Source organism: Triticum urartu, chromosome 6A, assembly GCF_056163025.1.
Source record: "Triticum urartu cultivar PI428250 chromosome 6A, HENAU_Tu73, whole genome shotgun sequence".
NCBI classification, from domain to species: domain Eukaryota; kingdom Viridiplantae; phylum Streptophyta; class Magnoliopsida; order Poales; family Poaceae; genus Triticum; species Triticum urartu.
The window spans coordinates 315,935,383-315,951,811 of NC_141878.1; positions in this window are offsets into that span (position 1 = coordinate 315,935,383).

Genomic DNA, 16,429 nt, shown 5'->3' on the forward strand with positions numbered 1-16,429 from the left:
AACTGGACAATCTCGTTTGAAGTATCTGGGTTTGAATGAAAAAACTCATCTGTTACACCGGCACTTCATTTTTTTAACTTATTACAACTTCGGACTTTTATGCATTTGGTATGCACGATTCAAGGCCATGTCATCAACTTTCAACCCTTTCTGTCATCATTTGCGATTTTTCATTCATTTACAGATTTGTTTTGAGAGCTAAATGACCGTGAAATTGAAAAGCACTATAAAATAACTCTGAAAAGGTTGAAACTTGGCATGGTATCATCATTTCACCCACATAGCAGGTGCGAAAAAGTAAAGAGGGTTACAGTAAAAACTGGATGCACTTCGTGTACAAACTGGACAATCTCTTCCGAAGTATCAGGTTTTCGGATGAAAAAACTCATAGGTTACACCGACACTTCATTTTTTTAACTTATTACAACTCCGCCCTTTTTTGTGTTCAGTATGCACCGTTCAAAGCCACGTCATCAACTTTCAACCCTTTCTGGCATCATTTGCTATTTTTCATGCATTTACTGATTTGTTGTGAGAGCTAAATGATCATGAATTTGAAAAGCACTACAAAATGAACTCTGAAAAGGTTGAAACTTGGCATGGTATCATCATTTCACCCACATGGCATGTGCAAAAAAGTAGAGAGGGTTACCGCAAAAACTGGATGCACTTCATGAACAAACTGGACAATCTCTTTCGAAGTATCAGGGTTTCAGACAAAAAAACACATCTGTTACAATGGCACTTCATTTTTTAAATTTATTACAACCCCGGACATTTTTTGCGTTCAGTATGCACGATTCAAGGAAACGTCATCAACTTTCAACCCTTTCTGTCATCATTTGCTATTTTTCATTCATTTACTGATTTGTTTTTAGAGCTAAATGACCGTGAAATTGAAAAGCGGTACAAAACGAACTCTGAAAAGGTTGAAACTTGGCATGGTATCATCATTTCACCCACATAGCATGTGCAAAAATGTAGAGAGGGTTACGGCAAAAACTGGATGCACTTCGTGTACAATCTGGACAATCTCTTTTGAACTATCAGGGTTTTGGACGAAAAAATTCATCTGTTACACCGGCACTTCATTTTTTAAAACTTATTACAACTCCGTACTTTTTTACATTCAGTATGCACCATTCAAGGCCAGGTCATCAATTTTCAACACTTTCTGGCATCATTTGCTCATTTTCATTCATTTACTGATTTGTTTTGAGAGCTAAATAACCGTGAAATTGAAAAACACTACAAAATGAACTGTGAAAAGGTTTAAACTTGGCATGGTATCATGATTTCACCCACATAGCATGTGCAAAAAAATAGAGAGGGTTATGGCAAAAACTGGAAGCACTTCGTGTACAAATAGGACAATCTCCTTTGAAGTATCTGGGGTTCAGATGAGAAAACTCATCTGTTACACCGGCACTTCATTTTTTTTAACTTATTACAACTTCGGACTTTTTGTGCATTCAGTATGCACGATTCAAGGCCACATCATCAACTTTCAACCCTTTCTGGCATCATTTGCTATTTTTCATTCATTTACTGATTTGTTTTGAGAGCTAAATGATCGTGAAATTGAAAAGCAGTACAAAATAACTCTTAAAAGGTTGAAACTTGGCATGGTATCATTATTTCACCCACATAGCATGTGCAAAAAATTAGAGAGGGTTACGGCGAAAACTGGATGCACTTCGTGTACAAACTGGACAATCTCTTTCGAAGTATCAGGGTTTCGGACGAAAAAACTCATCTGTTACACTGACACTTCATTTTTTAAACTTATTACAATTCCGAACTTTTTTGCGTTGAGTATGCACCATTCAAGGCCACATCATCAACTTTCAACCCTTTCTGGCATCATTTGCTATTTTTCATGCATCTACTATTTGTTGTGAGAGCTAAATGACCATGAAATTGAAAAGCACTCCAAAATGAACTCTGAAAAGTTTGAAACTTGGCATGGTATCATCATTTCACCCACATACCATATGCAAAAAAGTAGAGAGGGTTACGACAAAAACTGGATGCACTTCGTGTACAAACTAGACAATCTCTTTTGAAGTATCAGGATTTCTAACGAAAAAACACACCTGTTACACCGACACTTCATTTTTAAAACTTATAACAACTCCATACTTTTTGCGTTCAATATGCACCATTCAAGGCCATGTCATCAACTTTCAACCCTTTCTGGCATCATTTGCTATTTTTCATGCATTTACTGATTTGTTGTGAGAGCTAAATGACCATGAAATTGAAAAGCACTACAAAATGAACTCTGAAAAGGATGAAACTTGGCATGGTATCATCATTTCACCCACATAGCATGTGCAAAAAAGTAGAGAGGGTTACGGCAAAAACTGGACGCACTTCGTGTACAAACTGGACAATCTCTTTCGAAGTATCCGGGTTTCGGAAGAAAAAACACATCTGTTACAACGACACTTCATTTTTTAAAATTTATTACATCTCCGGACTTTTTTTGCGTTCTGTATGCACGACTCAAGGCAATATCATCAACTTTCAACCCTTTCTGGCATCATTTGCTATTTTTATTCATTTACTGATGTGTTTTTAGAGCTAAATGACCGTGAAATTAAAAACCACTACAAAATGAACTCGGAAAAGGTTGAAACTTGGCATGGTATCATCATTTCACCCACATAGCATGTGCAAAAAAGTAGAGAGGGTTACGGCAAAAATTGGATGCACTTCGTGTACAAACTGGACAATCTCTTTAGGAGTATCAGGGTTTCGAACGAAAAATTCATCTGTTACACCGGAACTTCATTTTTTAAAACTTATTACAACTCCGTACTTTTTATTGTTCAGTATGCACCATTCAAGGCCATGTCATCAACTTTCAACCCTTTCTGGCATCATTTGCTATTTTTCATGCATTTACTGGTTTGTTTTGAGAGCTAAATGACCGTGAAATTAAAAAAACTACAAAATGAACTGTGAAAAGGTTTAAACTTGGCATGGTATCATGATTTCGCCCACATAGCATGTGCAAAAAAATATAGAGGGTTATGGCAAAAACTGGAAGCACTTCGTGTACAAACTGGACAATCTCCTTTGAAGTAACTGGGGTTCACATTAGAAAACTCATCTGTTACACTGGCACTTCATTTTTTTTAACTTATTACAACTTCGGACTTTTTTTGCTTTCAGTATGCACGATTCAAGGCAACGTCATCCACTTTCAACCCTTTCTGGCATCATTTGCTATTTTTCATTCATTTACTGATTTGTTTTGAGAGCTAAATGACCATGAAATTGAAAGGCACTACAAAATGAACTCTGAAAAGGTTGAAACTTGGCATGGTATCATCATTTCACCCACATAGCATGTGCAAAAAAGTAAAGAGGGTTACGGCGAAAACTGGATGCACTTCGTGTACAAACTAGACAATCTCTTTCGAAGTATCAGGGTTTCAGATGAAAAACTCATCTGTTACACCGACACTTCATTTTTTTTAAACTTATAACAACTCCATACTTTTTTGCGTTCAATATGCACCATTCAAGGCCACGTCATCAACTTTCAACCCTTTCTGGCATCATTTGCTATTTTTCATGCATTTACTGATTTGTTGTGAGAGCTAAATGACCATGAAATTGAAAAGCACTACAAAATGAACTCTGAAAAGGTTGAAACTTGGCATGGTATCAACATTTCACCCACATAGCATGTGCAAAAAAGTAGATAGGGTTACGGCAAAAATTGGATGCACTTCGTGTACAAACTGGACAATCTCTTTCAAAGTATCAGGGTTTCAGACGAAAAAATTCATCTGTTACATCGGCACTTCATTTTTTAAAATTTATTACAACTCCGTACTTTTTTGCATTCAGTATGCAGCATTGAAGGCCACGTCATCAACTTTCAACCCTTTCTGGCATCATTTGATATTTTTCATTCATTTACTGATTTGTTTTGAGAGCTAAATGATTGTGAAATTGAAAAACACTACAAATTGAACTGTGAAAAGGTTTAAACTTGGCATGGTATCATGATTTCACCCACATAGCATGTGCAAAAAAATAGAGAGGGTTATGGAAAAAACTGGAAGCACTTCGTGTACAAACTGGACAATCTCTTTCGAAGTATCTGTGGTTCGGACGAAAAAACTCATTTGTTACACCGACACTTCATTTTTTTTAAACTTATTACAATTCCGGACTTTTTTGCGTTCAGTATGCACCATTCAAGGCCATGTCATCAACTTTCAACCCTTTCTGGCATTAATCGCTATTTTTCATGCATCTACTGATTTGTTGTGAGAGCTAAATGACCATGAAATTGAAAAGCAGTACAAAATGAATTTTGAAAAGGTTGAAACTTGGCATGTTATCACCATTTCACACACATAGCATGTGCAAAAATGTAGAGAGGGTTACGGAAAAAACTGGATGCCCTTCGTGTACAAACTAGACAATCTCTTTCGAAGTATCAGTGTTTCGGACGTAAAAACACATTTGTTACAACGACACTTCATTGATTTTAAATTTATTACAACTCCAGACGTTTTTGCGTTCAGTATGCATGATTCAAGGCAACGTCATCAACTTTCAACCCTTTCTGGCATCATTTGCTATTTTTCATCCATTTACTAATTTGTTTTTAGAGCTAAATGATCGTGAAATTGAAAAGCACTACAAAATAACTCTGAAAAGGTTGAAACTTGGCATGGTATCATTATTTCACCCACATAGCATGTGCAAAAAATTAAAGAGGGTTACGGCGAAAACTGGATGCACTTCATGTACAAACTGGACAATCTCTTTCGAAGTATCAGGATTTCGGACGAAAAAACTCATCTGTTACACCGACACTTCATTTTTTAAACTTATTACTACTTTGAACTTTTTTGCGTTCAGTATGCACCATTCAAGGCCACGTCATCAACTTTCAACCCTTTCTGGCATGAAATTGAAAAGCACTACAAAATGAACTCAGAAAAGTTTGAAACTTGACATGGTATCATCATTTCACCCACATAGCATGTGCAAAAAAGTAGAGAGGGTTACGACAAAAACTAGATGCGCTTCGTGTACAAACTAGACAATCTCTTTTGAAGTATCAGGGTTTCTGACGAAAAAAGACACCTGTTACAACGGCAGTTCATTTTTTTAAATTACTCTGGACTTTTTTTGTGTTTAGTATGCACGATTCAAGGCAACGTCATACACTTTCAACCCTTTCTGGCATCATTTGCTATTTTCCATTCATTTACTGATTTGTTTTTAGAGCTAAATGACCGTGAAATTGAAAAGCACTAAAAAATGAACTCTGAAAAGGTTGGAACTTGGCATGGTATCATCATTTCACCCACATAGCATGTGCAAAAAAGTAAAGAGGGTTACGGCGAAAACTGGATGCACTTCGTGTATAAACTGGACAATCTCTTTCGAAGTATCAGGGTTTCAGACGAAAAAACACATCTGTTACACCGACACTTAATTTTTTTAAACTTATAACAACTCCATACTTTTTTGCGTTCAATATGCACCATTCAAGGCCATGTCATCAACTTTCAACCCTTTCTGGCTTCATTTGCTATTTTTCATGCATTTACTGATTTGTTGTGAGAGCTAAATGAACATGAAATTGAAAAGCACTACAAAATGAACTCTGAAAAGGTTGAAACTTGGCATGGTATCATCATTTCACCCTCATAGCATGTGCAAAAAAGTGGAGAGGGTTACAGCAAAAACTGGATGCACTTCGTGTACAAACTAGACAATCTCTTTCGAAGTATCAGGGTTTCGGATGAAAAAACACATCTGTTACATCGGCACTTCATTTTTTAAAATTTATTACAACTCCGTACTTTTTTGCATTCTGTATGCACGACTCCAGGCAATGTCATCGACTTTCAACCCTTTCTGGCATCATTTGCTATTTTTCATTCATTTACTGATTTGGTTTTAGAGCTAAATGACCATGAAATTGAAAAGCACTACAAAATGAACTCTGAAAAGGTTGAAACTTGGCATGGTATCATCATTTCACCCACATAGCATGTGCAAAAAAGTAGAGAGGGTTACGGAAAAAACTAGATGCACTTCGTGTACAAACTGGACAATCTCTTTAGGAGTATCAGGGTTTCGGACGAAAAATTCATCTGTTACACCGGCACTTCATTTTTTAAAACTTATTACAACTCCGTACTTTTTTGTGTTCAGTATGCACCATTCAAGGCCACGTCATCAACTTTCAACCCTTTCTGGCATCATTTGCTATTTTTCATGCGTCTACTGATTTGTTGTGAGAGCTAAATGACCATGAAATTAAAAAGCACTACAAAATGAACTCTGAAAAGTTTGAAACTTGGCATGGTATCATCATTTCACCCACATAGCATGTGCAAAAAAGTAGAGAGGGTTACGACAAAAACTGGATGCACTTCGTGTACAAACTGGACAATCTCTTTTGAAGTATCTGGGTTTCTAACGAAAAAACACACCTGTTACAACGACACTTCATTTTTTTATATTTATTACAACTCCGGACTTTTTTTGCGTTCATATGCATGATTCAAGGCAACGTCATCGACTTTCAACCCTTTCTGGCATCATTTGCTATTTTTCATTCATTTACTGATTTGTTTTTAGAGCTAAATGACCGTGAAATTGAAAAGCACTAAAAAATGAACTCTGAAAAGGTTGAAACTTGGCATGGTATCATCATTTCACCCACATAGCATGTGCAAAAAAGTAGAGAGGGTTACGGAAAAAACTGGATGCACTTCGTGTACAAAGTGGACAATCGCTTTAGAAGTATCCGGGTTTCGGACGAAATATTCATCTGTTACACCGGCACTTCATTTTTTAAAACTTATTACAACTCTGTACTTTTTTGCGTTCAGTATGCACCATTCAAGGCCACGTCATCAACTTTCAACCCTTTCTGGCATCATTTGCTATTTTTCATGCATTTACTGATTTGTTGTGAGAGCTAAATGACCATGAAATTGAAAAGCACTACAAAATGAACTCTGAAAAGTTGAAACTTGGCATGCTATCATCATTTCACCAACATAGCATGTGCAAAAAAGTAGAGAGGGTTACGGCAAAAACTGGATGGACTTCGTGTACAAACTGGACAATCTCTTTCGAAGTATCAGGGTTTCGGACGAAAAAATTCATCTGTTACATCGGCACTTCATTTTCTAAAATTTATTACAACTCCGTACTTTTTTGCATTCAGTATGCAGCATTCAAGGCCACGTCATCAACTTTGAACCCTTTCTGGCATCATTTGATATTTTTCATTCATTTATTGATTTGTTTTGAGAGCTAAATGACTGTGAAATTGAAAAACACTACAAAATGAACTGTGAAAAGATTTAAACTTGGCATGGTATCATCATTTCACCCACATAGCATGTGGAAAAAACTGGAAGCACTTCGTGTACAAACTGGACAATCTCTTTCGAAGTATCTGGGGTTCGAACGAAAAAACTCATTTGTTACACCGACACTTCATTTTTTTAAACTTATTACAACTCCGGACTTTTTTGCGTTCAGTATGCAGCATTCAAGGCCACGTCATCAACTTTCAACCCTTTCTGGCATCATTTGTTATTGTTCATGCATTTACTGATTTGTTGTGAGAGCTAAATGACCATGAAATTGAAAAGCACTACAAAATGAACTTTGAAAAGGTTCAAACTTGGCATGGTATCACCATTTCACACACATAGCATGTGCAAAAATGTAGAGAGGGTTACGGCAAAAACTGGATGCACTTCGTGTACAAACTAGAAAATCTCTTATGAAGTATCAGTGTTTCGGACGAAAAAACACATCTGTTACAACGACACTTCATTTTTTTTAATTTATTACAACTCCAGACTTTTTTGCGTTCAGTATGCATGATTCAAGGCAACGTCATCAACTTTCAACCCTTTCTGGCATCATTTGCTATTTTTCATTCATTTACTGATTTGTTTTTAGAGCTAAATGAATGTGAAATTGAAAATCACTACAAAATGAACTCTAAAAAGGTTGAAACCTGGCATGGTATCATCATTTAACCCACATAGCATGTGCAAAATAGTAGAGAGGGTTACGACGAAAACTGGATGCACTTCGTGTACAAACTAGACCATCACTTTCGAAGTATGAGGGTTTCAGACGAAAAAACTCATCTGTTACACCGACACTTCATTTTTTAAACTTATTACAACCCCGGACTTTTTTTGCGTTCAGTATGCACCATTCAAGGCCAAATCATCAACTTTCAACCCTTTCTGGGATCATTTGCTATTTTTCATGCATTTACTGATTTGTTGTGAGAGCTAAATGACCATGAAATTGAAAAGCACTACAAAATGAACTTTGAAAAGGTTGAAGCATGCCATGGTATCATTATTTCACCCACATAGCATGTGCAAAAAAGTAGAGAGGGTTACGGCAAAAACTGGAGGCACTTCATGTACAAACTGGACAATCTCTTTCGAAGTATCAGGGTTTCGGACGAAAAAACACATCTGTTACAAATGCACTTCATTTTTTTAATTTATTACAACTCGGGACTTTTTTTTGTTTTCGGTATGCACGATTCAAGGCAACGTCATCGACTTTCAACCCTTTCTGGCATCATTTGCTATTTTTCATGCATCTACTGATTTGTTTTGAGAGCTAAATGACAGTGAAATTAAAAAAAACTACAAAATGAAGTATGAAAAGGTTTAAACTTGGCATGGTATCATTATTTCACCCACATAGCATGTGCAAAACGTAGAGAGGGTTAAGGAAAAAATTAAATGCACTTCGTTTACAAACTGGATAATCTCCTTTGAAGTAACTGGGGTTCACATTAGAAAACTCATCTGTTACACTGGCACTTCATTTTTTAACTTATTGCAACTACAGACTTTTTCTGCATTCAGTATGCACGATTCCAGGCCACTTCATCAACTTTCAACCCTTTCTGGCATCATTTGCTATTTTTCATGCATCTACTGATTTGTTGTGAGAGCTAAATGACCATGAAATTGAAAAGCACTACAAAATGAACTTTGAAAAGGTTGAAACTTGCCATGGTATCACCATTTCACACACATAGCATGTGGAAAAATGTAGAGAGGGTTACGGCAAAAACTGGATGCACTTCGTGTATAAACTAGAGAATCTCTTTCGAAGTATCAGTGTTTCGGATGAAAAAACACATCTGTTACAACGACACTTCATTGTTTTTAAACTTATTACAACTCTAGACTTTTTTGCGTTCAGTATGCATGATTCAAGGCAACGTCATCAACTTTCAACCCTTTCTGGCATCATTTGCTATTTTTCATGCATTTACTGATTTTTTGTGAGAGCGACATGACCATGAAATTAAAAAGCACTACAAAATGAACTTTGAAAAGGTTCAAACTTGGCATGGTATCATCATTTCACCCACATAGCATGTGCAAAAAAGTAGAGAGGGGTACGGCAAAAACTGGATGCACTTCGTGTACAAACTGGACAATCTCTTTCGAAGTATGAGGGTTTCGGACGAAAAACGCATCCGTTACAAACGCACTTCATTCTTTTAATTTATTACAACTCGGGACTTTTTTTGTTTTCGGTATGCACGATTCAAGGCAACGTCATCGACTTTCAACCCTTTCTGGCATCATTTGCTATTTGTCATTCATTTACTGATTTGTTTTTAGAGCTAAATGACCATGAAATTGAAAAGCACTACAAAATGAACTCTGAAAATGTTGAAACTTGGCATGGTATCATCGTTTCACCCACATAGCATGTGCAAAGAAGTAGAGAGGCTTACGGAAAAAACTGGATGCACTTCGTGTACAAACTGGACAATCTCTTTAGGAGTATCAGGGTTTCGGACGAAAAATTCATCTGTTACACCGGAACTTCATTTTTTAAAAGTTATTACAACTCCGTACTTTTTATTGTTCAGTATGCACCATTCAAGGCCATGTCATCAACTTTCAACCCTTTCTGGCATCATTTGCTATTTTTCATGCATTTATTGGTTTGTTTTGAGAGCTAAATGGCCGTGAAATTAAAAAAACTACAAAATGAACTGTGAAAAGGTTTAAACTTGGCATGGTATCATGATTTCACCCACATAGCATGTCCAAAAAATAGAGAGGGTTATGGCAAAAACTGAAAGCACTTCGTATACAAATTGGACAATCTCCTTTGAAGTAACTGGGTTTCACATAAGAAAACTCATCGGTTACACTGGCACTTCATTTTTTTAACTTATTACAACTCCGGACTATTTCTGCGTTCAGTATGCACCATTCAAGGCCAAATCATCAACTTTCAACCCTTTCTGGGATCATTTGCTATTTTTCATGCATTTACTGATTTGTTGTGAGAGCTAAATGACCATGAAATTGAAAAGCACTACAAAATGAACTTTGAAAAGGTTGAAACTTGGCATGGTATCATTATTTCACCCACATAGCATGTGTAAAAAAGTAGAGAGGGTTACGACAAAAACTGGATGCACTTCGTGTACAAACTGGACAATCTCCTTTGAAGTAACTAGGTTCACATGAGAAAACTCATCTGTTACACTGGCACTTCATTTTTTTTTAACTTATTACAACTTCGGACTTTTTTGCGTTCAGTACGCACGATTCAAGGCAACGTCATCCACTTTCAACCCTTTCTGGCATCATTTGCTATTTTTCATGCATCTACTGATTTGTTGTGAGAGCTAAATGACCATGAAATTGAAAAGCACTACAAAATGAACTTTGAAAAGGTTGAAACTTGGCATGGTATCACCATTTCACACACATAGCATGTGGAAAAATGTAGAGAGGGTTACGGCAAAAACTGGATGCACTTCGTGTACAAACTAGACAATCTCTTTCGAAGTATCAGTGTTTCGGATGAAAAAACACATCTGTTACAACGACACGTCATTGTTTTTAAAATTATTACAACTCCAGACTTTTTTGCGTTCAGTATGCATGATTCAAGGCAACGTCATGAACTTTCAACCCTTTCTGGCATCATTTGCTATTTTTCATGCATTTACTGATTTGTTGTGAGAGCGACATGACCATGAAATTAAAAAGCACTACAAAATGAACTTTGAAAAGGTTCAAACTTGGCATGGTATCATCATTTCACCCACATAGCATGTGCAAAAAAGTAGAGAGGGGTACGGCAAAAACTGGATGCACTTCGTGTACAAACTGGACAATCTCTTTCGAAGTATGAGGGTTTCGGACGAAAAACGCATCTGTTACAAACGCACTTCATTCTTTTAATTTATTACAACTCGGGACTTTTTTTGTTTTCGGTATGCACGATTCAAGGCAACGTCATCGACTTTCAACCCTTTCTGGCATCATTTGCTATTTGTCATTCATTTACTGATTTGTTTTTAGAGCTAAATGACCATGAAATTGAAAAGCACTACAAAATGAACTCTGAAAAGGTTGAAACTTGGCATGGTATCATCATTTCACCCATGTAGCATGTGCAAAGAAGTAGAGAGGATTATGGAAAAAACTGGATGCACTTCGTGTACAAACTGGACAATCTCTTTAGGAGTATCAGGGTTTCGGACGAAAAATTCATCTGTTACACCGGAACTTCATTTTTTAAAAGTTATTACAACTCCATACTTTTTATTGTTCAGTATGCACCATTCAAGGCCATGTCATCAACTTTCAACCCTTTCTGGCATCATTCGCTATTTTTCATGCATTTATTGGTTTGTTTTGAGAGCTAAATGACCGTGAAATTAAAAAAAACTACAAAATGAACTGTGAAAAGGTTTAAACTTGGCATGGTATCATGATTTCACCCACATAGCATGTGCAAAAAAATAGAGAGGGTTATGGCAAAAACTGGAAGCACTTCATGTACAAACTGGACAATCTCCTTTGAAGTAACTGGGGTTCACATAAGAAAACTCATCTGTTACACTGGCACTTCATTTTTTTAACTTATTACAACTCCAGACTTTTTCTACGTTCAGTATGCACCATTCAAGGCCAAATCATCAACTTTCAACCCTTTCTGGGATCATTTGCTATTTTTCATGCATTTACTGATTTGTTGTGAGAGCTAAATGACCATGAAATTGAAAAGCACTACAAAATGAACTTTGAAAAGGTTGAAACTTGGCATGGTATCATTATTTCACCCACGTAGCATGTGTAAAAAAGTAGAGAGGGTTACGACAAAAACTGGATGCACTTCGTGTACAAACTGGACAATCTCCTTTGAAGTAACTGGGTTCACATGAGAAAACTCATCTGTTACACTGGCACTTCATTTTTTAACTTATTGCAACTACAGACTTTTTCTGCATTCAGTATGCACGATTCCAGGCCACTTCATCAACTTTCAACCCTTTCTGGCATCATTTGCTATTTTTCATGCATCTACTGATTTGTTGTGAGAGCTAAATGACCATGAAATCGAAAAGCACTACAAAATGAACTCTGAAAAGGTTGAAACTTGCCATGGTATCATCATTTCACCCACATAGCATGTGCAAAAAAGTAAAGAGGGTTACGGCGAAAACTGGATGCACTTCGTGTACAAACTGGACAATCTCTTTCGAAGTATCAGGGTTTCGGACGAAAAAACTCATCTGTTACACCGACACTTCATTTTTTTAAACTTATAACAACTCCATACTTTTTTGCGTTCAGTATGCACCATTCAAGGCCACGTCATCAACTTTCAACCCTTTCTGGCATCATTTGCTATTTTTCATGCATTTACTGATTTGTTGTGAGAGCTAAATGACCATGAAATTGAAAAGCACTACAAAATGAACTTTGAAAAGGTTGAAACTTGGCATGGTATCACCATTTCACACACATAGCATGTGGAAAAATGTAGAGAGGGTTATGGCAAAAACTTGATGCACTTCGTGTACAAACTAGACAATCTCTTTCGAAGTATCAGTGTTTCGGATGAAAAAACACATCTGTTACGACGACACTTCATTGTTTTTAAACTTATTACAACTCCAAACTTTTTTGCGTTCAGTATGCATGATTCAAGGCAACGTCATCAACTTTCAACCCTCTCTGGCATCATTTGCTATTTTTCATCCATTTACTGATTTGTTTTTAGAGCTAAATGACCGTGAAATTGAAAAGCACTACAAAACGAACTCTGAAAAGGTTGAAACCTGGCATAGTATCATCATTTCACCCACATAGCATGTGCAAAATAGTAGAGAGGGTTACGGCGAAAACTGGATGCACTTCGTGTACAAAGTAGACAATCTCTTTCAAAGTATGAGGGTTTCAGACGAAAAAACTCATCTGTTACACCGACACTTCATTTTTTTGAACTTATTACACCTCCGGAGTTTTTTTGCGTTCAGTATGCACCATTCAAGGCCACATCATCAACTTTCAACCCTTTCTGGCATCATTTGCTAATTTTCATGCATTTACTGATTTGTTTTGAGAGCGAAATGACCATGAAATTAAAAAGCACTACACAATGAACTTTGAAAAGGTTCAAACTTGGCATGGTATCATCATTTCACCCACATAGCATGTGCAAAAAAGTAGAGAGGGGTACGGCAAAAACTGGATGCACTTCGTGTACAAACTGGACAATCTCTTTCGAAGTATGAGGGTTTCGGACGAAAAAACACATCTGTTACAAACGCACTTCATTTTTTTAATTTATTACAACTCGGGACTTTTTTTGTTTTCGGTATGCACGATTCAAGGCGACGTCATCGACTTTCAACCCTTTCTGGCATCATTTGCTATTTGTCATTCATTTACTGATTTGTTTTTAGAGCTAAATGACCATGAAATTGAAAAGCACTACAAAATGAACTCTGAAAAGGTTGAAACTTGGCATGGTATCATCATTTCACCCACATAGCATGTGCAAAGAAGTAGAGAGGCTTACGGAAAAAACTGGATGCACTTCGTGTACAAACTGGACAATCTCTTTAGAAGTATGAGAGTTTCGGACGAAAAATTCATCTGTTACACCGGCACTTCATTTTTTAAACTTATTACAACTCTGTACTTTTTTGCGTTCAGTATGCACCATTCAAGGCCATGTCTTCAACTTTCAACCCTTTCTGGCATCATTTGCTATTTTTCATTCATTTACTGGTTTGTTTTGAGAGCTAAATGACCGTGAAATTAAAAAACACTACAAAATGAACTGTGAAAAGGTTTAAACTTGGCATGGTATCATGATTTCACCCACATAGCATGTGCAAAAAAATAGAGAGGGTTATGGCAAAAACTGGAAGCACTTCGTGTACAAACTGGACAATCTCCTTTGAAGTAACTGGGGTTCACATAAGAAAACTCATCTGTTACACTGGCACTTCATTTTTTTTAACTTATTACAACTCCGGACTTTTTCTGCGTTCAGTATGCACCATTCAAGGCCAAATCATCAACTTTCAACCCTTTCTGGAATCATTTGCTATTTTTCATGCATTTAATGATTTGTTGTGAGAGCTAAATGACCATGAAATAGAAAAGCACTACAAAATGAACTTTGAAAAGGTTGAAACTTGGTATGGTATCATTATTTCACCCACATAGCATGTGTAAAAAAGTAGAGAGGGTTACGACAAAAACTGGATGCACTTCGTGTACAAACTGGACAATCTCCTTTGAAGTAACTAGGTTCACATGAGAAAACTCATCTGTTACACTGGCACTTCATTTTTTTTAACTTATTACAACTTCGGACTTTTTTGCGTTCAGTATGCATGATTCAAGGCAACGTCATCCACTTTCAACCCTTTCTGGCATCATTTGCTATTTTTCATTCATTTACTGATTTGTTTTGAGAGCTAAATGACCGTGAAATTGAAAAGCACTACAAAATGAACTCTGAAAAGGTTGAAACTTGCCATGGTATCATCATTTCACCCACATAGCATGTGCAAAAAAGTAAAAAGGGTTACGGCGAAAACTGGATGCACTTCGTGTACAAACTGGACAATCTCTTTCGAAGTATCAGGGTTTCAGACGAAAAAACTCATCTGTTACACCGACACTTCATTTTTTTAAACTTATAACAACTCCATACTTTTTTGCATTCAATACGCACCATTCAAGGCCACGTCATCAACTTTCAACCCTTTCTGGCATCATTTGCTATTTTTCATGCATTTACTGATTTGTTGTGAGAGCTAAATGACCATGAAATTGAAAAGCACTACAAAATGAACTCTGAAAAGGTTGAAACTTGGCATGGTATCATTATTTCAGCCACATAGCATGTGTAAAAAAGTAGAGAGGGTTACGACAAAAACTGGATGCACTTCGTGTACAAACTGGACAATCTCCTTTGAAGTAACTAGGTTCACATGAGAAAACTCATCTGTTACACTGGCACTTCATTTTTTTTAACTTATTACAACTTCGGACTTTTTTGCGTTCAGTATGTACGATTCAAGGCAACGTCATCCACTTTCAACCCTTTCTGGCATCATTTGCTATTTTTCATTCATCTACTGATTTGTTTTGAGAGCTAAATGACCGTGAAATTGAAAAGCACTACAAAATGAACTCTGAAAAGGTTGAAACTTGGCATGGTATCATCATTTCACCCACATAGCATGTGCAAAAAAGTATAGAGGGTTACGGCGAAAACTGGATGCACTTCGTGTACAAACTGGACAATCTCTTTCGAAGTATCAGGGTTTCAGACGAAAAAACTCATCTGTTACACCGACACTTCATTTTTTTAAACTTATAACAACTCCATACTTTTTTGCATTCAATATGCACCATTCAAGGCCACGTCATCAACTTTCAACCCTTTCTGGCATCATTTGCTATTTTTCATGCATTTACTGATTTGTTGTGAGAGCTAAATGACCATGAAATTGAAAAGCACTACAAAATGAACTCTGAAAAGGATGAAACTTGGCATGGTATCGTTATTTCACCCACATTGCATGTTAAAAAAAGTAGAGAGGGTTACGGCAAAAACTGGATGCACTTCATGTACAAACTGGACAATCTCCTTTGAAGTAACTGGGGTTCACATGAGAAAACTCATCTGTTACACTGGCACTTCATTTCTTTAACTTATTACAACTTCGGACTTTTCTTGCCTTCAGTATGCACGATTCAAGGCAACGTCATCCACTTTCAACCCTTTCTGGCATCATTTGCTATTTTTCATTCATTTACTGATTTGTTTTGAGAGCTAAATGACCGTGAAATTGAAAAGCACTACAAAATGAACTGTGAAAAGGTTGAAACTTGCCATGGTATCATCATTTCACCCACATAGCATGTGCAAAAAAGTAAAGAGGGTTACGGCGAAAACTGGATGCACTTCGTGTACAAACTGGACAATCTCTTTCGAAGTATCAGGGTTTCGGACGAAAAAACTCATCTGTTACACCGACACTTCATTTTTTTTAAACTTATAACAACTCAATACTTTTTTGCATTCAGTA